Raw genomic sequence first — 21,180 nt, forward strand, 5'->3', positions numbered from 1 at the left:
GCTCTCACATCCATACATGACTACTGGAGAAACTATAGCCTTGGCTAGACAGATCTTTGTTGGTCTGTTTGGTAAATGACTTAGAAAAAAAACTAGACTGGAAAACAAGGCGGTCTGGGGGACTGGCAGGTGAATGGATCTTTGAAAGTGAGCACAAAGTATGAGCATCTTTGTATCACACATTAATGCTGAGCAGACAGCACCTACTATAGAAGAGGCATTAAAGTATCCATCAGAGAGGATGACTCAGCAAGTCTTCTAACCTTTGTCCTTCATCACCCACTATCCCTCATACTCAGTTGGTAAAGAATCTGCCGGCAGTGCAGGAGACCCAGGTTTGATCCCTGGGTCAGGAAGATCCCCTGGAGAAGGAAATGGCTATCCACTCCAGTAATCTTGCCTGGAGAATTCCATGGACAGAGGAGCCTGGTGGGCTACAGTCCATGGGATCACAAAGAGTCAGATATGACTTAGTGACTAAACCACCACCACCACCCACTATCAGCGTTTCTTGCATAATGGACTCATAAAGAGCTCTGTGGTCGCAGAGAGAGAGAGAGGATATTCATAAGTCAGACAACAGGATATGTCTCTCACTAATGTTAATATAGCTCCCGCCCATCTGAACGTCCTGCCCAACAACAAAAGGAAACAAAACTAAGACCTCAGAAGACTACTACTCCTCAAGAAAACCAAACAGCCACCTTCAGCAAGTTGACATTATGGGACTTCTTCCCCTCTGGTAGTAGCAGCCATTCATCATTGGCCAGAAGCAGCATATATTTCAAGTGGGGGCTTGCCTTTCCCATCCACACACTTAGCTACCACCACTACCCAAAGGCTAACAGTGTCTGAGCTACCAACACAGACAAATATGTCAGATAAACACATTTCACCTAAGAATGCTCAGCAGCAGACACAATGGTTTATTCCACTAACCCTTTTCTTATAAGCTTTCTCCCAGGTATGGCCAACCAAAATCGTAAACAAGTTGTGTTCAGCAGGCATGAACTTAATATAGACAGTAAGTGAAAAAAATGCAAAGAACTGATAGTAATGAATACTTGTGGTTTCCCATCCAGACACCCTCTATTAAGCAGCATGCATGTGAATTTTGGATGATGGCAATTCATGGCTGCCCTCATCTCCTGAGAATCATCTTTGTCCAAACAGGAGGGTCTAAACATTGGTGTGACTAAAGATGTGGATAGGACATCCCTAAATTGTACCAATAGCACAAACGTTTGGCAGACATACATGATTCCTCAAAATATTTGTATGATTATGTTTTACAATGATTGTCGGTAAAGATTAATTCATCAGAAATATATGTATATATCACCAAGTTCTCATAACTTCAGGGAAATGACACATCTCAGAGACTGTACTTGTTCCCTCTATTTTATAAGTGCCTATACACACCTAAGGAGCCACACACTTTCTTTTTGTCTTTTAATAAATGGCAACATTTTGATCTTCTCTCCTTTGTTAAGTGATACATTGTTGCCACCTGACACTACATTTCCAGATAATACCAACCTATAAAAAATTGTAAAAAGAAAAACAAGTATCAATGGTGGAGTGAAATCCATGTTTTCCATGGGAAAACATGCTTTTGAGAATTGTAAACAGTATACCACATCAGAGGGCTCATCAGAACATGAGAACTGGGTAAAGTGTTTAACGCTAGGCATTAATAGCTTTTATGTCAAATAAAATCTTCCCATGGAAGATTCTGCAGTGACAGAATATTCTGATTAAAGATGACTAGAAGACATGAAAGAAAAAATCAATAGTGCTTATAAAATCTGGTTAGCTTCAGCAGCACACACATTAAGGAGTCAGTAAGGGAGAAGCTGAGGCAGTCAAACAAAATACCAGGGCTTAAAATAAATACACCTATTTCCTTCTTAGGAAAGTTACTTCTATAAGAAAGTTAGGAAGCTGTAGTGTTCCTCCTGAATGATTACCACGGCACTTTGTAAACATTCTACTGCTCTGATTTGGGCACATCTCGATGTCCATCTGTCTGCAGGACAGATAATGTAATCCCTAATTAATACTGATGGCAAAATAGCTGCACAAGAAACATTCTGAGCAATTGTAGAGAGAACTGACTCAGCACCTGTGGCTTTGGTTTATCTGAAGAAGGCTGGTGACAGGTGTGTGCATGCACATGCACATACACACACACGCTTTATCGGCAGCCAAGGAGAACAATTAGGGTGGGCCTAGTGGGAAACCGCATTAAACATGTTTCTTCCTGACAGCACCTGAGCCCCAGTAGAATTCCCATCGCCCTCCCTCCCTTTGCTCCCTCCCACCCTCCTTGCTCTCTCTTTCTCAGACACAGACACACTCACACTTACAGTTTTATAATTTGATGTTCTGCATTTAAGAGACTGCATCAATGTCTGAGTGGAATCTCTTCTGCTATACTCTGGTTTTGACTTCTGTGAATCCATCTTATGCCCGTAAACCTAACCCAATGGTAGTGACCCAAAGTGTCGAACAATACGACGCCCTATGCCGAATCCTTTGTAGTCAGTTTTCTTATAACATAAGACCCATAATGGTTCTCTGGTAAAGCAAGGTAGCTCTTTTAAGGAAAAGAGAAGTAACTCTAAGGAATTTTGTAGTGCAAAGTCAGACTGCTTTATATGTCATTTTGTTGAGAAAAGTGGGAAACCAGGGAGTGAAGACAGAGAAATGGCTAGTGGAGGCCTTGGCTAAAAAAGAGGTCTGGTCTGGTGTACACAGAGAAGAGAGGAGGCTGATATGTGATAAAAGCATCCCATGCCCCGTGCTGGTCACTGAACAACTTGTAGGTTTTAATTTTCATGTTTTTGAGAGGACGCTGCAGCTCAGAGAGGTTGAGTGACTTGTCCAAAACATGCGGCTAGGAAATGGCATATCCCTGGTTTGGCCCCAGAACTCTCTCTTCTTATGCATCATGTTTCATAAGGAGAAGTCTTATAGGGAGGAAATGCAACATAGCACACACCAGCAGTTCCACCAGATAATTAAGACAAGACAAAGAAGTGCAAATGAACCTATTCCCTACAACCCTATGCCACCGGGAGGCTGGGTTGTGGGCCTGGAGGGAAAGCATGGGTGATGGGACACGCTTGCTCTGTGCTTTGGCTGCCAAAGGAAAGACCCCTGTGAAGAAAAGACTATTAACAGTCTCAGCTCCATTAAATTTAAAGCAGCTGCTAACAGTAGGGGCCTTTACATTGTCAATTATATGAATTTTCCTATTACTATGTCATACCAAAGAGCAATTATAGTACATTCATCAAACCCTGCTTTCGCCTCTCTGGTTCTGTCCATTAATACCACAGTGGCAGGCTTTAGAAATCCTGGAAGACACATCTGACTTGCAGACTTTAATTGTTTCAAGGATTTGTGGTCAGAAACAACACTATGTGAGTAGTAGGGGGTCAATTACACAATTAGACAGTGATAGGCAGAGAGCAGGTGAACTCACTCAACACACCAAATATTTATACATCAGTTCACTTCACAAAGTGCTTTGACACCCACTATTTCACTTCAAGTTTTCGTCTGTCCCATTAACCAGTCTGGGAGGTATTTAATCATTCTGCCTCTCCTATAGTTGAAGAAATGAAGACCAGAAGTTCTCTGCTGGTAGAGACTGAACCAGAGCCTGAGGGAAGAGTCCCAGGCTGTTCCAGCCCCACTGAGGAAGCAGGGCAGCAGCCAAGGACCAGTCTTATCTCCTTGTGTGCCATTCTGAAAGAAAGGAGTAAAACGAGAAAAAGGATCCTGTAAGACAAAAGAAGTGAGAAGAGGAAGAAGGGAAAACAGGCCAGGAGTGTGGCATACTTTGAGCTTCCTGAAATTATGGAGGATGGCTCCTAGTTGGACTAACAGTAAATTATTCTCCCTCTTGGCTGATGGTGGGCTATGCCATAGCCCCACAAAGATAGAGACAAACTTCCAGAAAATGAAGGACTGAGGAGAAGGGAAGTGAATTAGTTCTCTCTAAAGGTCCATCTGGTCAAGGCTATGGTTTTTCCAGTGGTCATGTGTGGATGTGACAGTTGGACTGTGAAGAAAGCTGAGCGCCAAAAAATTGATGCTTTTGAATTGTGGTGTTGGAGAAGACTCTTGAGAGTCCCTTGGACTGCAAGGAGATCCAACCAGTCCATCCTAAAGGAAATCAGTCCTGAATAAGGACTGATGCTGAAGCTGAAACTCCAATACTTTGGCCACCTCATGAGAAGAGTTGACTCATTGGAAAAGACCCTGATGCTGGGAGGGATTGAGGGCAGGAGGAGAAGGAGACAACAGAGGATGAGATGGCTGGATGGCATCACCGACTCGATGGGCATGAGTTTGAGTAAACTCCGGGAGTTTGTGATGGACAGAGAGGCCTGGCGTGCTGAGATTCATGGGATCACAAAGAGTCGGACACGACTGAGCGACTGAACTGAGTAAGACCTGACTTCAGAACAAGCCTGCCTACTCCCAAAAGGCAGGTTTCCCATGGTCTCAACAATGTTAGTTTTAAAATCACAAGAGAAACTACCTCTGCCCAAGATGGTCCCTTTCAGTTCTGTGCCACGAAATATTCATTGACCACCTACTCCAAGTTCCTTTCTATACCCTGTAGATCCTGAAATGATTAGAAATGTTTTCCTGTCCTTTGTAAATCTGACTTTCCTGGAAGTGACCAAATCACTGGTTGATGATTCAGTATGGCATTTTAAATGATGGAGGTGAGTTCAGGTTGCTATGGGATCGTAGAAAAGGAAGAGCTTCCGCACAAGCCTGGAGGTGTTGTCTCAGAGCTGTCTCACATGATAGGGAAGGGCTGATTGAGTTTTTTTATTTTTAAAGGAATAGGAAGTTTTTTCCAACAGAAAGAAATAGCTGCAGATACAGATTCTGGTCTACCAGTTGGCAAGCACATAGGGGTACTAGCCACTTTCAGTGAACGAACGTTTCTGATCTTACCCCATATGCCTCAAGCAATAGGATGTGATGTCAGGAGACCCACAATAGAGAATATTTACCCATAGAACTGGACTCAGGCCCAGTCTTCTTCACTTCACCTTGTCATTTTCTCCCCAGACTCTGCAGTTGCCCTAGTCTCCCTGCTGCCACTTCAGGTCCCTGGAGACACACTGACCCCTGACCGCATGGAACAAGGTGTTAGGAAATCCAGTATTCTCTTAGTTCAAGCAGGATAACCACGCTCACAGAATGAAGGGTAAAAACAAATTCTTAAGTCATTTTCTAAAACAATCACCTACATTAGGTTTACAAAACCAGTTCATCAGGTAATCTATTATTACATAACAAACTACTTGAAAACGTAAAGTACCCCCAAATGACTTAAAATCACCACTACATTTGTTCACAGTTTTATGGGTCAGGAATTCACAACAAACTTGGCTGTGTAGGTGGTCTCTGATCCAAGTGACGGTAGCTGGAGTGGTTGGCTCTGGAGGAGCCCCTTTCAAAATGACCTCTTTACTATCTGTTGGGAGCCTCAGGCTATCGCCCTCCTTCTCCCTCTCTCTCGTCTCTCTTCTTTCTCCTCCCTCTCCCTTCCCTCCTCTCTCTATCCCTACTTCCTCTCTCTCTACATGGTCTTTATTGTAAGCAGCTCCTTTGCCCCTTTTCTGGTGTTCACCTCTATTCTCCTCAGACCTTAATCATAAAGATGAAATAAATCACTAGGTAACATTTAATCTAGTTTCTGATTTCTGCTTTACTGAATATACACAATGCCTTACCTAACCTGTTGATTCCTTTCCCTGATTAGGAGGAGTAAGAATGAACAATTAAGTAAAGAATGGCTGACTCTCTATCCCAAGCTTCCCCCTAGTAAATCTGCAGGCAGACCATGCGGGCAAGAGTCACTGGCAGAAAAATCTAAAAGCTAATTTTCAGTATGTCTTTAAAAGGAATTCATTATCAGAATCACCCTGAACCTTATATACAATGTGATTAGAGAGAAGCAGTATTTGCCTTTAAAAAATGCTCTGAGTATGTTGTCATCATGTGAGATGTGAGAGTTGGACTATAAAGAAAGCTGAGCACTGAAGAATTGATGCTTTTGAGCTGTGGTGTTGGAGAAGACTGTTGCGAGTCCCTTGGACTGCAAGAAGATCCAACCAGTCAGGCCTAAAGGAAATCAGTCCTGAATTTTCATCGGAAGGACTGATGCTGAAGCTGAAGGTCCAATACTTTTGCCTCCTGATTCGAAGAACTGACTTATTGGAAAAGACTGTGATGCTGGGAAAGATCGAAGGAGAAGGGGACAACAGAGGATGAAATGGTCAGGTGGCATTGCTGACTCAATGGACATGAGTTTGAGCAAGCTCCGGGAGTTGGTGATGGACAGGGAAGCCTGGCATGCTGCAGTCCATTTGGTCACAAAGAGTAGGACTTGACTGAGGAACTGAACTGAACTGATGCTGTCATCATAACTAACTGATGGAGGTAAGACTAGAGCCCTAGAAATTTGCCTGTCTTTCTACTATCTGTAAGTAGCCTCCTATTGTAATTTAAAAAAAAAAAAAAAAGCATAAAAGCAAGACAGGAATGAAAAATGCCATTCTTACTGAGAAAGGATAGAAACTTCCACTGCCTTCAAATCCTTTTTAGTTGCCAAAAGTGGCCTTGACAGGTAAGTAGACAGGGTGCTTCTTGGGAACTGCTAATGAACAGAGGGCTGGGAGAGGCTTGGGAGGATTAAAGAGGAAGCAAGCTATAATATCAGGAGCTGCCTCTGGTATCTGGCTATTGCTTAGGGGCACTTAGAATGGCCCTAGGCAAATTTTCAGAGTAGGAAGCTCAAGTTTCCTCTCTCTACTCATCCTGAAGCTCCAGGGTTTATCTGCCCCCTAACCATTATCATCACTTCTTAAAAATCTAGATGCCCAGCAACCTCATATGCCTCCTTCACCCACCAAGACATCTCTACCACCTCCCCCACCTCCATACAAAGTGGCTCCAGGAAATGGTACTGAATCCAAGCTCGCACTACTTACCACACAACAGGCCAATAAATAAAGATATGAGTCTCTGAGACAAGGAACAGTGACTTTATTCAGAAAGCCAGCAGAACAAGAATATGGTGGACCAGTGTCCCATAGAACCATCTTGCTTGAGTTAGAATTCAGGCATCTTTTATACTCAAAGGGAAGGGAGTAAAGTCAAACATTTCCTGGTTCTGGTCAGCCTCCAGAGGGGAGGTGCTAATTTCTTCCTTCCTGCAATTACGCATAGGTGGGTCTGCTCTGGGTGTTTCCTGTGAGCTAAACAGAAGATCTTAGCTTAACACCCATTACCTGAGCAGGGTTCCCAGAGATGGGACATTGTGTGTCTTTTATGCTTATAGGCAACATCCCTTTACTGATTTTAGAATACCAAAGTTCTTCCCTATTACAGTGAAAGTGAAAGGCGCTCAGTCGTGTCCAACTCATAGTCCATGGAATTCTCCAGGCTAGAATACTAGCATGGGTAGCCATTCCCTTCTCCAAGGGATCTTCCCAACCCAGGGATCGAACCCAAGTCTCCCGCATTGCAGGCAGATTCCTTAACAGCTGAGCTACAAGGGAAGCCCTATTACAGAGGTGACCAATAGCTGACATTAACAGTCAGGTTTAGGATTTATCAATGAAGCTTTCCCTTCAGGAAGAACCTGCATTTTCAGCTTCTTCACCTTCTCTTTCCACTGCTGCTGCTAAGTCGTTTCAGTCGTGTCTGACTCTGTGTGACCCCATAGACGGCAGCCCACCAGGCTCCACTGTCCCTGGGATTCTCCAGGCAAGAACACTGGAGTGGGTTGCCATTTCCTTCTCCTGACATTCCCCAAACCAAGTAGTGGAGGCGGTAGCTATTTGGTTATAAATCAATCCCAAGAGATGCTTTTATTTAATCTAAACAGATTTTAATCAAAGGATTGAAAGGTAAGAGAAAAAAAGAGATGAAAGAAATGATTTCATCACATATTATTCAGTAAACAGCTTCTGAGAATAAGTAAAATTTCAGCATGCCTTTACAAGCCTATGGCAATTGTAAGTATCCTTCCACACACTAAGAACCACTTTTCTAAGCAGAAATAATTTTTAAAAATTAAACAATGCTTTATGCATTCAATTTATAACATTTATATTAAAGGTGAATAAGAATGAAGGTAAGACTGGGATGCAGGTCATCTGATCCAAATCCCATGATCTTTCTGTTCTCTTTGCAGATTTTCCTATTGCTTAGCTCTCAACTGTTTCTATGGTAACAAAAGGAACTTTTCCAGTCCTCTTTATAGTATACCAAGAACTTTCATATACACACTTTCATGTGCTTAAAGGTGATGGGGATTGCTTAAAGGATTCTATAATATTTCAGCCAGGTAAAACGGCAATGAAGAGAATTCCAAAATCTTAGTAACTGTAACCTAACAAAAATTTATTTCTCACTCATATCCAAGTTCAAAGGAGGGGGTCAACAGGCAGGACTTTATCTTTGTAATCCTTTGGGGATACAGGCTGAGAAAGTACCATCTTGCACACACCTTCACAGGCGCCAAGACTATTTAGAAAAGGAAGATGCTAAATGGCCCAGAAGCTCTTAGGGATACAGGTTTCCTCCACACATTTTATAGGCCAAAGCAAGGTGCATGCTTTTTGCTTTGCATTCTGAGGCTACAGGTAAGTACTAACCTACCATGTGTCTGGAAGAAGAGATGGAACCTTTGTAAACAATCAAAATTACTACCAAGTACATAACGCAGAAATCCCACGGATGGAGGAGCGTGGTAGGCTATATAGTCCACGGGGTCACAAAGAGTCGGACACGACTGAGCAACTTCACTTCTTCACTTCACATAAAGCAGAAATAGCATGAGTGAAGGTTATCCTAAACACTAGATAATTTAATAACTGAGTTTTAGCTCATTTAAACCTCATTTGCAGTCCATGGGGAGACACCAATAAAAACAAGAGGAAACCTAGGAGTCAACATGGTTCACAGTAAGAATAAAATCAGGTATGAAAAATACTTCTCAAACAATCCTCAAATTAGTAACAAGGATAATGATGGTTAAACACATATAAACATTTTATCTATCATAGATTCCTGGTTCCTAAGTTAAAACAGCACCATGATTAAAACCAACAATCATGAATATTCAAAGCTTTAGACTACTATTATGAAAACTTGGTTGTAACCTTATTGCATTTCAGCTTCTTTATCTTAGGTTACTGAAAACTTACATTATTTAACTCTCTACAATTTACACGGAAGTTTCATACTTAACATTGCCTAAAATCTGCAAAACAACCAAGCAAAGCAGGTCATCCTTATCTCCATTTCACAGATAAGGTAACTGAGTCTCTGTGATTTAACATGTTTTGCCCAAGGCCACTCACACGAAGAGAGTACCAAAGCCAGATTTTGAGTCCATTCCTAACCCATTAACTTAAGAGTGAATAAGTAAGTAAAGAAGATATCAGATATTAAATTCTTAAAGCTGGAATGACTGTAAGTCTTCCATTTCTTTTTAAGTTAATTTTTATTGAAGTATAGTTGCTTACAATGGTGTGTAGGTTTCTACTGCATGACACAGTGAATCAGCTTCACATATACATATATCCCTTATTTTTTGGATTTCCTTCCCATTTAAGTCACCACAGAGCACTGAGCGGCGCTCCTGTACTACATAGTAGGTTCTCATTATTTATCTATTTTATGTATAGTATCAAGTATATATATGTCAATCCCAATTCCATTTCTTAAGCTGTATTCATTTAAGAACAGATATTCTTGGAATTAAAGAGAAACTGGAAATAGACTTGGGACCCTTTGGAATAAAGAAAATACAATTTCTTATAAGACTTAGGAGAATCTTTCACTTCAATCACTCAGTCATGTCCGACTCTTTGCGACCCCATGAACCACAGCACGCCAGGCCTCCCTGTCCATCACCAACTCCCAGAATCTACCCAGATCCATGTCCATTGAGTCGGTGATGCCATCCAACCATCTCATCCTCTGTCGTCCCCTTCTCCTCCTGCCCTCAATCTTTCCCAGCATCAGGGTCTTTTCCAATGAGTCAGCTATTTGCATCAGGTGGCCAAAGTATTGGAGTTTCAGCTTCAACATCAGTCCTTCCAATGAACACCCAGGACTGATTTCCTTTAAGATGGACTGGTTGGATCTCCTTGCAGTCCAAGGGACTCTCAAGAGTCTTCTCCAACACCACAGTTCAAAAGCATCAATTCTTCTGTGCTCAGCTTTCTTTACAGTCCAACTCTCACATCCATACATGACCACTGGAAAAACCATAGCCTTGACTAGACAGACGTTTGTTGACAAAGTTATGTCTCTGCTCTTTAATATGCTATCTAGGTTGGTCATAACTTTCCTTCCAAGGAGGAAGCGTCTTTTAATTTCATGGCTGCAATCACCATACGCAGTGATTTTGGAGCCCAGAAAAATAAAGTCTGACACTGCTTCCCCTGTATCCCCATCTATTTGCCATGAAGTGATGGGACCAGATGCCATGATCTTAGTTTCCTGAATGTTGAGTGTTAAGCCAACTTTTTCACTCTCCTCTTTTGCTTTCATCAAGAGGCTCTTTAGTTCTTCTTCACTTTTCTACCATAATGGTGGTGTCATCTGCATATCTGAGGTTATTGATATTTCTCCCAGCAACCTTGATTTCAGCTTGTGCTTCCTCCAACCCGGCGTTTCTCATGATGTACTCTCCATCTAAGTTAAATAACTAAGGTGACAATATACAGTCTTGACATACTCCTTTTCCTATTTGCAACCAGTCTGTTGCTCCATGTCCACTTCTAACTGTTGCTTCCTGAAATTTGCATACAAATTTCTCAAGAGGCAGTTCAGGTGGTCTGGTAGGCCTATCTCTTGCAGAATTTCCCACTGTTTATTGTGATCCACACAGTCAAAGGCTTTGGCATAGTCAATAAGGCAGAAATAGATGTTTTTCTGGAACTCTCTTGCTTTTTCGATAATCAATGAAATTTGATTTCTGGTTCAATTTGATCTCTGGTTCCTCTACCTTTTCTAAAACCAGCTTGAACACCTGGAAGTTCACAGTTCATGTATTGCTGAAGCATGGCTTGGAGAATTTTAAGCATTACTTTACTAGCATGTGAGATGAGTGTAACTGTGTGGTAGTTTGAGCATTCTTCAGGATTGCCTTTCTTTGCTATTGGAGTGAAAACTGACCTTTTTCAGTCCCATGGCCACTGCTGAGTTTTCCAAATTTGCTGGCATATTGAGTGCAACACTTTCACAGCATCATCTTTTAGATTTGAAATAGCTCAACTGGAATTCCATCACCTCCACTAGCTTTGTCCATAGTGATGCTTCCCTAAGGCCCACTTGACTTCCCATTCCAGGATGTCTGGTTCTAGATGAGTAATCACACCATCGTGATTATCTGCGTCATGAAGATCTTTTTTGTACAGTTCTTCTGTGTATGCTTGCTACCTCTTCTTAATATATTCTGCTTCTGTTAGGTCCATACCTGTCCTTTATATCTGTCCTTTATTGAGCCCATCTTTGCATGAAATGTTCCCTTGGTATTGCTAATTTTCTTGAAGAGATCTCTAGACTTTCCCATTCTATTGTTTTCCTCTATTTCTTTGCACTGATCACTGAGGAAGGCTTTCTTATCTCTCCTTGCTATTCTTTGGAATGCTGCATCATGTCAGTGTATGACAAAAACCACTACAATATTGTAAAGTAATTAGCCTCCAACTAATAAAAATAAATGAAAAAAAAAATCAAATGGGTATATCTTTCCTTTTACCCTTTGCTTTTCGCTTCCCTTCTTTTCACAGCTATTTGTAAGGCCTCCTCAGACAGCCATTTTGCTTTTTTGCATTTCTTTTTCTTGGGGATGGTCTTGATTCCTGTCTCCTGTACAGTGTCACGAACCTCCGTCCATAGTTCATCAGGCACTCTGTTTATCAGATCTAGTCCCTTAAATCTATTTCTCACTTCTACTGTATAGTCATAAGGGATTTGATTTAGGTCATACCTGAATGGTCTAGTGGTTTTCTCCACTTTCTTCAATTTCAGTCTGAATTTGGCAATATGGAGTTCATGATCTGAGCCACAGTCAGCTCCTGGTCTTGTTTTTGCTGACCGTATAGAGCTTCTTCATCTTTGGCTAAAAAGAATATAATCAATCTGATTTTGCTGTCAACCATCTGCTGATGTCCATGTGTAAAGTGTTCTCTTGTGTTGTTGGAAGAGGGTGTTTGCTATGACCAGTGCGTTCTCTTGGCAAAACTTTATTAGCCTTTGCCCTGCTTCATTCTGTGCTCCAAGACCAAATTTTCCTGTTACTCCAGGTGTTTCTTGACTTGCTACTTTTGCATTCCAGTCCCCTATAATGAAAAAGACATCTTTTTTGGGTGTTAGTTCTAGAAGATCTTGTAGGTCTTCATAGAACCGTTCAACTTCAGCTTCTTCAGCATTACTGATTGAGGCGTAGACTTGGATTACTGTGATATTGAATGGTTTGCCTTGGAAACGAACAGAGATCATTCTGTCGTTTTTGAGATTGCATCCAAGTACTGCATTTTGGACTCTTTTGTTGACTATGATGGCTACTCCATTTCTTCCAAGGGATTCCTGCCCACAGTAGTAGATATAATTGTCATCTGAGTTAAATTCACCCATTCCAGTCCATCTTAGTTCACTGATTCCTAGAATGTTGATGTTCACTCTTGTCATCCCCGGTTTGACCACTTTCAGTTTGCCTTGATTCATGGACCTAACATTCCAGGTTCCTATGCAATATTGCTCTTTACAGCATCAAACCTTGGTTCTATCACCAGTCACATCCACAACTGGGTGTTGTTTTTGCTTTGGCTCCATACCTTCCTTCTTTCTGGAGTTATTTCTCCACTGATCTCCAGTAGCAACATTTTTGTGCTATTAAAACATTGTGAGTCCACGAAAGTATGGTAGGCAGAATAGTGGCCTTCTATGATGCTTACATCCTGTTCCTAAAACCTATGAGTATGCTATGTTATATGATAACAGGGTCTTTGTAGATGTGATTAAATTAAAGATCTTCTGATGGGAGAGCATCTTGGTTTATACTGGTGGGTCTCTAATAATCACATATGAGGAACAGGAATATGCGAGTCAAAGAAGATATAATGATATGATGGTGAAAGCAAAGTAGTCCAAGGCCATAAGTGAAGGAATGTGGGCAGACTCTACAAGCTGAAATAGATAAGGAAATAGATTTTACTCTAGAGTTTCTAGAAAGAAACGCCTCCTAACACCTTGATTTTAGCTCAGTCATACCTATCTTGAACTTCTGAACTCCAAAACTGTATGAGAATAAATTTTTCTGTTTTAAGCTATTAAATTTGTGGTAATTTGTCACCATAACGTTGGAAACTAGTGTAGAAGGATAGTAAGTCTTGGCTCTTAAATTTATTTGCAACTGAACATTTTATCCCCTAAAATGTGTACCTTTTATTCCTTAAAATATGTATCTCAAGGTATAATTGGATTATACCTTGAGGAACACTGGTATAATCCAATCCCCTGCAATTATGCTGAGGTATGGATTACTGAGATTGAGAATAAAATGTCTGATCAGGGTGAAAAAGTATTCATAGAGGAGGGAGCAGTATTTGATACGGGAGCCCATTGAAAATAACTTCCTCACCCCTTGATTTTAATAGCAAAGTTTTCAGCTTTTAACATTAAATGTTCCTGCCTCTCTCAGCTGCCTGGAGCGAAAAGGCAGTCCTTCCTCCCCATCTCCTCTCTCTTCAGCACAGACACTTTTCTTATTTGCTGCAGGCAAGAACAATTTGAAGCAGGTGACAGCAGAACTCTTCTTTTTAATGCCCTTTGCCTCAGGCACATGACTGGATCTTTCCAGACACTAGAAATGTTATGAGAGGACAGTCACCCATTCTCCCCCTGGCAACGCCAAAACATACATTTCAATTGGACCTCAGAAATGCTGATGAGTATCAGAGGCCTGACAGGCTGCTTCTGAAGCAGGTTTCCCATGTAGTATCTTTTACCTGTGTCTTATTTGGAACGGTCAAACAGGAGAGCAGGGAAGAGGGAGGGCACAGCTCTCCAACCTCCAACCTTGCCTCTGCCTGTCAGAGATTCAAGGCAGTGGGGGTGAAGATCTGTCCTGCTAATGCAAAAGGCTTAATGCTGACTGGTTTGAAACCAGCAGAACCACAGAACTGCAAACCTCAGAGCGCAGCATTGTAAGACCCTAAGGAAGTATAAATCATCACTAGCATAGTAGAAAACTGGACCCCCAGCCTTCACAGATCTCTACAAATCATTTTTACCTCGTACCCGAGAGACCCACTCATGAGGCATTAGGATTGGAGAAAAGAGGAAAATTTCCTGGAGAGCACAACTACAGTGACGTCACTATCATTGAAGGGGCCAGCGTGATTGAACTATTTTGCCAGGCCAGTAGCTTCAATCTCCCAAAGGCAATTTCAATGCTCCAGTAAACAGAAAACCAAGGCCCGCTCAGTACTCTAAAATGATTGTTAATGTGAGTTCCAAAGATATTAAATATGCCTTATTCCAACATGTTAGAGGGCCATTGTTTATTTCATGTTCACAGTCTGCCCTCCTTCAGTCTGCTCAACATTGTTCATTGGGATCATTATCCTATGGGCTGGAAAACAAGGCACTGTGAAACAAGCAAGCTGCTGGCAGGCTGTGACATTTTTCTTTATCACATTGGAGGGCCCAAGTGATGTACAGCTGTCTTCTAAATGAAGGCTACTTGTTTGTATAGAAGGCAGGCTATGGCCATAGGTGATGACTTAACATTTTGAGTTGTCAAATCACTTGTGATGACTGAAAACGTTCACCTTGCTGCGGTGAAGATAATGAGTTGATCATAAGAAATATCTAGTACAAATACCACTCATCACCATTTTGTTCCAATGATTCATTCATCAAATACTTGAGAGTCTTCCCTGGGCAAGGATACAGAGATGATGAATTCCTTCCCCTCCAGGAGCTCAGGTCTTGCATGGGTATCAGTTCAGTTCAGTCACTATATGCATATGCATATGTGGAATGGAGTTAGGATACAAAGAGCAGAGTGAACCATTCTTGGTCTCAAGAAAGGTGCCACGTCGCAAGAGGAACTTGAACTAAGCAAGCCGAGAAAATGAGCGAGAACTCGGAGATGGTGGCTTTCCAGACCTGGGACAGAGGCAGTGAGGGTTGCAACAAGAACACCCACTGGAGGAAGTACCAGTGACTCTAAACTGCTGAATTGTGGGGTGAGGTAGGAGTGTCAGGAGGCAGGAGGAAGAAGCAGACAGCAGCTATATTAGGTGGGAGCCTTGAGTGACATGGAGAGCTTTCAACTTCAGGCCCCATGAGGGAGAATTTAAAAGTTTACTCAGAACCACTTGAGATAACAGCCTGAGCTGAAATTGAAATAACCTATGTTTTCTTTGTTTACCCGGTATTTTCACAATCAGATTCAGGTATTTCAAACAGAAGAAATTATTTTTCAGAAAAACGGAATTTAACACAGGGCACTGTTTACATAAATGACAGCAAAGTTAAAATAGAGACAATGAGGCAACCTATGACTTAGCTACCAAAGAAAATGAGCTTTTCTATCTATGGGTTCCATGTTTGCAGATTCAACCAACTGCAGATTTAAAAAATATATATATAATATCTTTACTTATTTTAATAAAATATATATACAAAATCCAGAAAATTCCAAAAAGAAAAACTTGAATTTGTCACACATTGGCAAATATTTGAATAGCATTTACATTGTATATTCAACTATTTACATAGGATTTACATTATATATTAGGAATTATAAGTAATTCAGAGATGACTTAAACTGTAGGAAAGGGTATATGTAGGTTATATGCAAATATTACACCATTTTATCTCAGGGATTTGAGCATCCTTGGATTTTGGTTTCCGAGGAGGGTCCCAAAACCAATCTCCTGCAGACACTGAGGGACAACTGTTACATGATGTCACAGAAAGCCAGAAGCTGAGGATGTCTGGCTGGAACCAGGACCATGGTGGAGCTTCCCTCACAAGTCTAGAAGATAAAGTGATGGGCTCTCTGGCAGGTGTCAGAACAACAGAAAGGGTGCACCTACTTCCAGATACCACCAGAAAGAATGAGGAAGGAAGAAATATACTATTTCTATCTCCCCTTTTCTCTGCCTTTCCCCTAGGACTTCTCATTGATCAAGCATATCTACAAACTTAGGCAAGAAAATGTGGAAAATGTATTGACTCATGACCCAGAGCAGTGCAGAGAAAGTACAGAGAATGAATATGAAAGAAAGCATCATATAACCTACAGAACCCACCTTTTTTTTTTTTTTTGCTAATCAGAATTCATTACATCCCCTGCTCATATTTAACTCTCATAACAACTTTATTCTCCTTTTTCATAGAATGTTATTTACAGAATCTACAGAATAACTGTCCTGCATAAAATGAAAATGTTCTCACCCTCTTCCCAAATTGGGAGATGTAAAGACCCATCAGTCACCATGCCTATATTAAAGTAAAGTATCTCCATGTGATATGCAGCCCTCCCCTTCATGCTATTTTAGGAACTTGATTTATGATGGAGTTACATCCCAGTAAAAACATATCGTGAGTCAAAAAAATTGAGTCAAAAATGAATTGAATATACCTTACCTTCTGAACCTTAAACATGCTCAGAATGCTTATTCCTGTTGTGTAGAAGCAACCCAATTTACCCTTAACCATCAGCTTTAATCACCCAGCAAAACTCAATTATCTTTTTCTGGCTATTGGATCTATGGCATGAGGAGCCCCCAAAAGTTTCACTCCAATAGAATCAGTATTGTGTTCCCTGGTGGAATCCATCCTCCTTTGGAAACTCAGATCTCTAAATGGGAATAGAGATAGGAAACAAAAGTTCTGTAGATGTGCCATTAGGTGTAAAAGGAGAGAGTCCACTCCTACTTACACTTTGGTATCAAAACTTGCAAATTATAGCCATGGGAGAAACAGTGGCATGCACTGGTCACAAGTTCAAAACAAATGCTGCACCCTAGAGGGAAGCAACTTAATTTCACACAATGTTACTTCCTCACTCCTGCTGATACCAAGTCTTTAGTTGGTAATCCACCATTCTAACAGGCCACCTACTTCTGAAATTCTAGGTGTAAGGACAGGACTAATGAATTTCGTGAGCACTTCTCTTGATGTAAAATAACTTCTCCAGTTAGGAGCAATGTTATATAGAGTACCATCATGATGAGTAAGATAATAAGTCCACAGATGGTGGTGCATGCAAAATATCTTAGGCATGCAATTCAATATAATCCAATTAGGGCTCATTTAATTAAGTGCCTAACCAAGGATGGAAAAGGAATAAAATATAAGTAAACTTCTATTAGGTGTCTAACTGACCCCGGGGTTGGAATGTACCATATCAGAGACTCAGGACTGGCTTTTACCACTGATACATTAGGAATTGGGGAGCCAGATAGGAATATCAGCCTTAATGAGGGGAAGTCCATGTTGTTGCATCCATGCAAAGCTTTCTTTCCTGCCACTAGCACCATTTTGTTGGGCAAGCATAAGAATGGCTAAGAGACTATCTGACACCCACAGAATGCACAGTCTTATCCACCATATTATTGGAAGATACTTCTCCATGGATATTCTTTGAGGAGCATTTACATGGATATTCTTTGAGGAGCATTTACATGGAGCATAAACTTGCTCACACTGTTAGATACAGTCTTAGAACTTATCCCAAACCTCATTGTCACTAATCTTCCAATCATGTTTGTTCATAGGTCCTGAATAGCAAACTAAGTCATTAGACATGACAACAAGATAGTGTAGACCCCCACCACAGGACATATATACTTCCAAGAAAGAGAGATAGCCAGATGTACTCTGAAGATGGAACTTTCCTTGACAATTTTAAGGGCTAATTCAGTGGTTCTATAACATAGCAATAATTTGAGGCTTGATTTGAACAATTATTTGAGGCTTGTTACAGCAAATTTTACAGACATATCTGTAAGCCAGACTTGAATTCTTTTGTCTTCCATCAATTAGCAATGGAAATACCCTATGAAACCAAATGTAGATGTTATGAGAACCTGCAACACCAGCAACCTCTTCATATCTGCGTCTTCCAAATCTCTGTAAGCCCAACCTCACATATATGTCTAGTTCATGATGGATGATTACAGCACAAATCCAACCTTATGGCTTGGTAAGTCAGCCAGAATCTCATTCGTGATGAGTGGCTCATGAGGCATACTCTTCTGGTGTCCCACAGTCAAGCAGTTATTTTTTAAAATCCAATGTTTAAGCTAGTTGCATCAGTAGAGGAAGATATGGTTTTGCTCCAAAACCTAAGCTCCTATACTGTAATTTTTCTGACCAATCTGTTAGAGGCCACAATGGCATGTGCTAGAACATAAATTTCAAATAACAAGACAGCTTGTATGAAAGGCTAGATCCTAGGCAAGGTCTTCTTTTTCTCTGAATCTTACTAAAAAGCAGTGGTTATATGAGATGCTCAGTAAATGAATAAGAACAATACAGGAATTATGGCTATGTTTCCTCCAAATTCCATAAAGACTCAGAGCATTTACTATACCTCTTTCTTCATGGCCACAAATGTAAGGCACAGAGACTTGTCATTTCCATTAAAAGTTTTTCAGTGAGATGTCAGGTCACTGGGGTTTTCCTTCTACTCTCTAGTACACAATTTCTTGCTACTTGCTGCTAGCCAGAATCAATAAGCATATTCAATAATCAATAAGCTTAAGCTTTGCTGCTTACCAGAATCAATAAGCATGATATTTTGTGTGATGCACAGATCATCAGTGTCTCTGTACTATGACAGAGAAAACATTGTGTTTGCATAGGCCTTAAGTGAGTTAGGGAAGGTATACTACTGCCCCTTCCAAGTAAAACAATTGTTCTTGATAATCTATGTTCATATGTAGGGAAAATGAAGTATTTTCCAGAGCAGTAGTTGCATACCAAGATCCAGGAGTTGTGGCAACTTTCTCCAGCAAATACATCAGACCTGAACATGCTAGAGTTGGAATTACTACTGGATGAAATTTTTAAATTCTCAAATGTTTTGAAGCTATATCAGCTTTAATTTGGAGCAAGCAGACAAGTTAAACATGAATGAGATGGTAATCATATCCTGTATACTTCAAATCTCAGATGGTAACAGTCTAATTCCTACAGACACTGTTCTTAATTTATTATCTCAGTTGAGAGGTGCACTTCTACAAGCTTTGATCTGACCCTTCATAACATAATGGCTCCCATTCCATGAGTCAATGAGTCAATGTGGGTATTCAGCCAGTTTCCAATATGTCTATTTTAACTCTTCATTCAGGAACTGGGGAAATAACCACAAGTTGGGTTCACTGTGAGATTCGTGTGGGGCCAAAACTTCATTTACCATCGTATCTATAGGCTCCTACACTGATTACTGGATCAAAGATTCATTTTGTGGTACCAGGTAGTAGTCTCAACTAAGAATTCGTGTCTAAAAATCTTCAAATTCCTGGATATTTTTCTTTGCCCAATTATTCCATTAAATAAGTTCAGATTTCTTTACAGAAAGAGATAGCAGAGACTTACAGTTTATACTTGCAGCAGTGTTTCAAAGCCCTTCTTCAAGGGATGCTGGCCTCTTGCTTAGGCTCTTGATCTGTGAACTGGCTCATGCCTGAGAAAAAAAAAGAGTAGTTGTAAGACTTCCTATTGCATTTACCCAAGACAGTTTTCTGATCAGCACACCAGCATTTTCTAGTCTTGTAGGTCAAGCAATTCTTTGTTGGGCTTCTACTTAATTCCTGGGGTAACTATGATTAATTAGTTGTCATCATAGATCCCTGCAGATAAAAGATCCTGAATTCCACTCAATACTTCTGTTCATTACAGTAATTATGATCATCCTGTCTTTATTAGTAAAGTGATACTGCAACCTGATTGCAGACATCCTAAGATCTCACCTTCCTATTAAAATCAGTCACTTCAAAGGCATCATCTCTTACTGTCATCCACAGCCTGCAGAGTAAAGTCACCATAGACATTTAATTATTGAAGCTCCTCTCATTAGTGCAATTACTGATGTTTTAATAAGAGTCCTCTGGATTTTCTTATGAGAAATTGCCATAAGGAAAGTGAACAGGTTGCATATAATAAATGCACTCCAACATTCTCATCTCCTTATGCTTTTCAATTCTTCAGATTTAATTCCAGGAAGGTCTGGCATTTTATCATTTCTCATAGACCACTGTAAAGTCTATGCCTCAGTAAACCAATTAAAACTGCTTTAGTATAATTTTCAGCTGTTTGAGCTAGCACTCAAATGAATTTGATCTGGATACTAGGTAAATACACCTATATTAATAAACATTGACCAACCTTATATTATATACTGCATTTCTTAGTCTTACTTATGTGGATTTCATCTCCACATGTGCTTTCCAGGCATCTGCTAATAAAAATTAGCAAATATTTTGTAATTCTTTAGCTATAAAAAATATCTATTCTGGGATCAGGCTTTACACTTCACCTGAGCTATCAACAAGAGGTATTTCTGGTGAGCAAGCCATGAGGAAAATAAGCATCTCTTTTCAAGTCAACTTTTTCAGGTGGATAAATTTTAAGTTCTTTAAATAAGGGAAGACAACCCTCATCAGGCATAGCTGAATATGCTGGTAAAGGAAACTTGGGATATATTGTGATCATGGTTCTCAGATTCAACTGCATCTGTTCAAATAGCACACCTCTGTCCAAACTCTTCATTAAAGAATGAAGAGATTCATTCTTCAAAATTAATGTCTTAATACTGACATAATAAATTGGTAAGCCTGCTTTCAACTTGCAAGGTAACTCTACAAACAACACATGCTTCTGATTCTCAACAGGATTTCCCTCCTGATACAAAGAACTCTAAGAATTCCACAGCAAGCCTCTGATTCCTTGGTTGTCTCTTGAGATAAGAGTTTAAACCTCTAGACTTGTCATTTTCCACTTGAAAGCAGTCCAGCACAATCAGAAACAGTGATCCCATTTTTATCGTCAAATGCAACAGCTACTTGTTTCTCCAAAGCCTAGTTTTCAATTGGCACA

Source organism: Dama dama, chromosome 29, assembly GCF_033118175.1.
Source record: "Dama dama isolate Ldn47 chromosome 29, ASM3311817v1, whole genome shotgun sequence".
Classification (NCBI taxonomy): domain Eukaryota; kingdom Metazoa; phylum Chordata; class Mammalia; order Artiodactyla; family Cervidae; genus Dama; species Dama dama.